Source organism: Salmo trutta, chromosome 32 (genome assembly GCF_901001165.1).
Source record: "Salmo trutta chromosome 32, fSalTru1.1, whole genome shotgun sequence".
In the NCBI taxonomy this organism is placed as follows: domain Eukaryota; kingdom Metazoa; phylum Chordata; class Actinopteri; order Salmoniformes; family Salmonidae; genus Salmo; species Salmo trutta.
This window is the reverse complement of record NC_042988.1, coordinates 35,038,832-35,044,652: the sequence shown is the minus strand read 5'-3', so window position 1 is coordinate 35,044,652 and position 5,821 is coordinate 35,038,832. Positions and strand designations below refer to the sequence as shown.

The window sequence follows — 5,821 nt, the reverse complement described above, 5'->3', positions numbered from 1 at the left end:
TTTGGGAACAGAAAAATGTATTGAGATCAGATGCTTCATCGATGAGAATATTAGCAGAATGTGGGCCCAGTTTCACCTACTTCCATCCTCTCCCATGCACGACTGGACTCTCACTACGTCATTCTTCTCTTATTTTCTAAGCCCCACCCTAAAACATTTGAACTCCCAGTTATTAATTTGCTAGGCTTCAGCACCCACAGCAATCATGAGCAGCTCTGTAAGTAGAAATCAATAATACAAATTACAATATGAATCATATAAATATTACTATTAATACCATATTAGTATTACATTAGGTTGTTAAAGATTTGTTTTTCTATTTACAGGGCCATTTACCACCTAAAAGAAGGTTAGTGTCAATTGTGATCACTTATGATAGTGCACGATAAATATAGACTATATATTTTTAAGGGGTGCATTTGTGAGATAATTGTAGATATTATTAAAATAGTTAGTTCAGCAAATGTGTTTCCTTATCTTGAAAGCAGTCTATGGACAAGGGCAGATTGCAATCCACACTTATATTTGATTAACTAGCCAGTTACAACTAATGCTAATAAGCATTTTAGGACCAAAAAATAAAAGACCTCCCTTTACCCCTTTTAAATGTCATGTCCAAATCATCTCTTAAATTGATTGTTAGTCAATGACTTGGTTTTACATTATTTTGCAATGATTATGGCATGATTTAATGGGATACTTAGGCATTTTGGCAATGAGGCCCTTTATCTACTTCCCCAGTCAGATGAACTTGTAGATACATTTTTTATGTCTCTGTGTCCTTCTAGTATGAAGGAAGTTAGTGGTTGTTTCGCAAGCTGGAAGTCTATGGGTATCGACTAGCATTGTAGTCAATACCCATGAGAGGTTGACTTGAAAGTAGTGGCAAATGAGAGGTTAGCTTGAAAGTATTGCCAACTGTCATATGTTAGCAGTGGCTAGTTAATTGAAACCAAACTGTGGATTACAGTCAGTTCATATTCACATATAGTATTCAAGGGTAGAAAACAACTATCTAAAAATGTAATTACGCTGAAGTATCCCTTTAAGCTGTTCAGTAGTAGTTAACATGCAGATTTATTTCCAGAGTAAAAAGCAAAATTTGTACAGCAAGATTTTGCTGTAGAAACTTGATAGGACAATTATTAGGTTATTGTGCTGTATAATTTAGTATTTCATTTGTGTTAAGCTGTTTTTCAAATTATTGTAATAAAGTTCAATTTTTAATTACCTAGTATTGTAGTTGATCACAGTTGTTAAATTGCTTAACTAGTAAAATTGCAAAACTATAACAAATGATCCCAATTTGTGTACTCATGAAAACGAAAAAGACAGTGAAAAATAAAGAAGCTCAACTTGCTTTCTCATTATGCAGGGAAAATGGGACAGCACAGCTCAAACGGAGTAGGGCTGCTTGAATTGGGTTTGAACAGCATTTTTAAAAATCATTACTTACTGTACGTGATCTTTATTAAACTTTACAATACCACTTTTTAGGAGACCAACAGCTACTTGTCTGGAATGGAGGAAAATAAATGATGGAAGCTTAAAGTCATCAGGAACAGCATTTATTAGACAGGTTGTAAGGCTTTGGAGGAGTCGCCTGAGGATGGGAGTTGACGGAATACAACATTACGTGAATATGGTAAACATCGCCTAATTAAATACACTAATCATACGCTTAAAATACATTCCCACACATTTTGCATATTTTTGGTTTACTATACATGTTACAAATGAATTGTTTCTAGAACAAACAATTATTAATTGATCTTGTTATGTTATACATTGTTCGTTAATTATGTTATTCATTATTCATGTTTGTTAAAAGTTGCTTCATAGCATCTTTTTCTTAGGTCACATTCATCAGGCCAGTCTTCTTCCTTAGGTCACATTCATCAGGCCAGTCTTCTTCCTTAGGTCACATTCATCAGGCCAGTCTTCTTCCTTAGGTCACATTCATCAGGCCAGTCTTCTTCCTTAGGTCACATTCATCAGGCCAGTCTTCTTCCTTAGGTCACATTCATCAGGCCAGTCTTCTTCCTTAGGTCACATTCATCAGGCCAGTCTTCTTCCTTAGGTCACATTCATCAGGCCAGTCTTCTTCCTTAGGTCACATTCATCAGGCCAGTCTTCTTCCTTAGGTCACATTCATCAGGCCAGTCTTCTTCCTTAGGTCACATTCAACAGGCCAGTCTTCTTCCTTAGGTCACATTCATCAGGCCAGTCTTCTTCCTTAGGTCACATTCATCAGGCCAGTCTTCTTCCTTAGGTCACATTCATCAGGCCAGTCTTCTTCCTTAGGTCACATTCATCAGGCCAGTCTTCTTCCTTAGGTCACATTCATCAGGCCAGTCTTCTTCCTTAGGTCACATTCATCAGGCCAGTCTTCTTCCTTAGGTCACATTCATCAGGCCAGTCTTCTTCCTTAGGTCACATTCATCAGGCCAGTCTTCTTCCTTAGGTCACATTCATCAGGCCAGTCTTCTTCCTTAGGTCACATTCATCAGGCCAGTCTTCTTCCTTAGGTCACATTCATCAGGCCAGTCTTCTTCCTTAGGTCACATTCATCAGGCCAGTCTTCTTCCTTAGGTCACATTCATCAGGCCAGTCTTCTTCCTTAGGTCACATTCATCAGGCCAGTCTTCTTCCTTAGGTCACATTCATCAGGCCAGTCTTCTTCCTTAGGTCACATTCATCAGGCCAGTCTTCTTCCTTAGGTCACATTCATCAGGCCAGTCTTCTTCCTTAGGTCACATTCATCAGGCCAGTCTTCTTCCTTAGGTCACATTCATCAGGCCAGTCTTCTTCCTTAGGTCACATTCATCAGGCCAGTCTTCTTCCTTAGGTCACATTCATCAGGCCAGTCTTCTTCCTTAGGTCACATTCATCAGGCCAGTCTTCTTCCTTAGGTCACATTCATCAGGCCTTCTTCCTTAGGTCACATTCATCAGGCCAGTCTTCTTCCTTAGGTCACATTCATCAGGCCAGTCTTCTTCCTTAGGTCACATTCATCAGGCCAGTCTTCTTCCTTAGGTCACATTCATCAGGCCAGTCTTCTTCCTTAGGTCACATTCAACAGGCCAGTCTTCTTCCTTAGGTCACATTCATCAGGCCAGTCTTCTTCCTTAGGTCACATTCATAAGGCCAGTCTTCTTCCAACTGCCTTCTTTGAGTCTCGTGAGGGTAGGCTTGTGATGTACAATTTAGAAAGAAGATTTCCACAGGCATTCCACAGTTACAAGTATCCACCCCACCAGACTCCATTTTCCAATCTTCTGACTTTGGTAAGTGTGTAAATGGAATGTATTTAACCTGAAGCTTTTGTCCTTGACCAATTTCCACATCAACAAAATTAACACTAAACAATGACAATAAAACACATATAAAACATGTATTGTCCATGTAGCTTATAATTTGTTGAATATTGCATGTTTCACTTGTTTGTTTTTCAGGCTGTCAGGATTTGTCGATGTGAAGAGGAAGAGGGAATATAAAGCTTTCTTCTACATTTCCTGAATGCATTGGACTTGCCCCCCAGAATAAAAGGCGAGAGTAACTACACAAACTACTACACTCTGGAGGCCTCTACCATAGCTTTGTGCTACAACGAAACCCCTGGACTCCGCAGACCAGTGAAGTACTATGGAGCATCCCTGTCCTGCAGAGGGGAGAGAGAAAAGAACATTATGATCAATTGGTCATGTCTAAATGTGTGGCATGAATATGTGTCTTATGCAGTGTTGTCATTCAGACATGATGAACAGGGAAACGGTATCAGATTCCCTGTCACCGTAAAATGCAGAGCATTCTACAGGAATCACCAGACCAATTGTTATGAAGACCGAAGGCCGTGCAAAAACTGTGGGGATCTTTTCTCTCTCTCAAACCCTGAGATGGACAAAAATGACTTTCCCTACGGAAACTGTGCTGAGACAGAGTGCCTCAGTAACCTTCTATTAGGTGATCATGATGTCTGCAGCAATATGAGTTTTGGACACTACACAAGAGAAAAGGTCATAGAGAAACTATACAAGACAAATGGTCTCAGAAATATGGCAGAAAACGCTTTGGAACATTTAGGTTTCGTTTCACACGGGCATGATTTGCCTAGATAAATAAAGGTTAAATAAAATAAAATGTGTTTTGTGTCACAGTGGAAACTGTATACACATTTCTGATGTGACAGGAAACTGCAGAAAGGGTGTGACACTGAACTTGTTTGAATGCAGACCATTCAGAGAAACCATAGCTAAAACAATGGGCAAATACAGACAGCATGATGATAGAGCTACAATGATGTTACTTTATGAGACAAACGTATCTTGTAAATATCTTGTATCCATCAATAAATGAGAATTCTTAAAAGTTGGTTGGATGTTTTAGTTTCCTTCCAGTTTGCTGCTATAACTTGGACCAGATCGCTCTGGCAAAATGCATTTTATCTCAATGAGAGTAAATTAAAGTGAAATAAAACCGGTTTTGGGGCTAACTCAACCATCTCAACACCAGTAACACCTACTTGGGTGATGTATTCCAGCCAACCTGTAACAGGATTGTGCCCAGGAGAACTCACTATTCCATGTATTTATTGTAAGTGGTCATGTTTACAAGTGAAGAATGGAGGGCCAAGATAAAATGTCTGTGAGTTGATCACTAAAAGTACATTTTAAAAAACTGTTTTACAATACTGCTACTGTTTCCACAACAAAACAGGAAATGTGGAATGTTTTGATCTGAGGTTAGGTAACCTTAAAATGGTTTTGAGAGGCCAACCTAACACAATCAAGAACACCTCTTCTGTCACTGGATCAGTTTGTAAGTTTCCAGGTTTTGAACAGGGTAATTTATTTTTATTTTTTTTGCGTTATAACATTACAAATGTTGTTCAAAGCAAAATAATCATAAAGCAATAACAAAAGCACATGATGCCTGTATGCATCAGTAATGATTCCGTGCACATCAGGGACTAATAATATTCCCTTAACCTTTTGTAAGAGTCAGAAGGCTGTTTAGTCAATAATACATTAGGTATAGTATTATTTATCAGTCAGTAGGAACACCAGGGTGTTTTGTTATCTGACTACCTTTCCCAGAGTAGTACACTTGCATGACTCAACCTGTTGAGAGGAAAATTACCAAGATGTGCCAGACAGAAACTCAGGGGCAGTTTTGTATCAGACATTTACATAGTCGACTACAACTGTATTCATGTTTGCACACAGTATTTTTTAAAGTATGTTTTTACTGTATTTTTCATTGTAACGGCCGTCATATGTAATGGACCAAGGTGCAGCGGGTTGAGTGCTCATTTTAACATTTATTTGAACACTGACAAAACAAAACAAGAAAACGACCGAATGAACAGTAATGCAGGCTACACACAAAGCAGTGCAAAAACAACTTCCCACAAAGGACAGGTGAAAACAGGGCTACCTAAGTATGACTCCCAATCAGCAACAACGATGTACAGCTGTTCCTGATTGAGAGCCATACCAGGCCAACACAAAGAAATACACAACATAGACAGAGCATAGAAATACAAAACATAGAACATAATCAAAAACCCCGGAATACTCTAAACAAACACCCCTCTACATAAACACATATCCCAACAAACCCCGAACCACATAAAACAAACACCCCCCTGCCACGTCCTGACCAAACTACAATAACAAATAACCCCTTTTCTGGTCAGGACGTGACATTCATACAGTATTTGGTTTCATTTGAACTGCCTGCCCTTGATTCTGTAAGTGAGTCCAAACTTAAAGCACAAGATAGCACAAGATGGCACAACAACTTCCTCATACTTACAGAT

At 38.9% G+C, this 5,821-nt stretch overlaps 1 long non-coding RNA gene across 3 annotated transcripts; it reads left to right on the top strand.

The window, feature by feature from the left end:
- LOC115171791 (uncharacterized) lies at positions 1-4,372 on the top strand. Of its 3 annotated transcripts, XR_003871252.1 has the most exons (5): positions 143-217; positions 327-349; positions 1,498-2,560; positions 2,941-3,287; positions 3,456-4,372. It is a non-coding gene; the product is annotated as an uncharacterized LOC115171791 (long non-coding RNA). The 3 variants fall into 3 exon arrangements; XR_003871251.1 differs by lacking the exons at positions 2,941-3,287; positions 3,456-4,372 and having other exon boundaries at positions 1-217; positions 1,498-1,645; positions 1,857-2,912; XR_003871250.1 differs by lacking the exons at positions 2,941-3,287; positions 3,456-4,372 and having other exon boundaries at positions 1-217; positions 1,498-1,645; positions 1,832-2,912.
- The last annotated feature ends 1,449 nt before the right edge of the window (positions 4,373-5,821 follow it).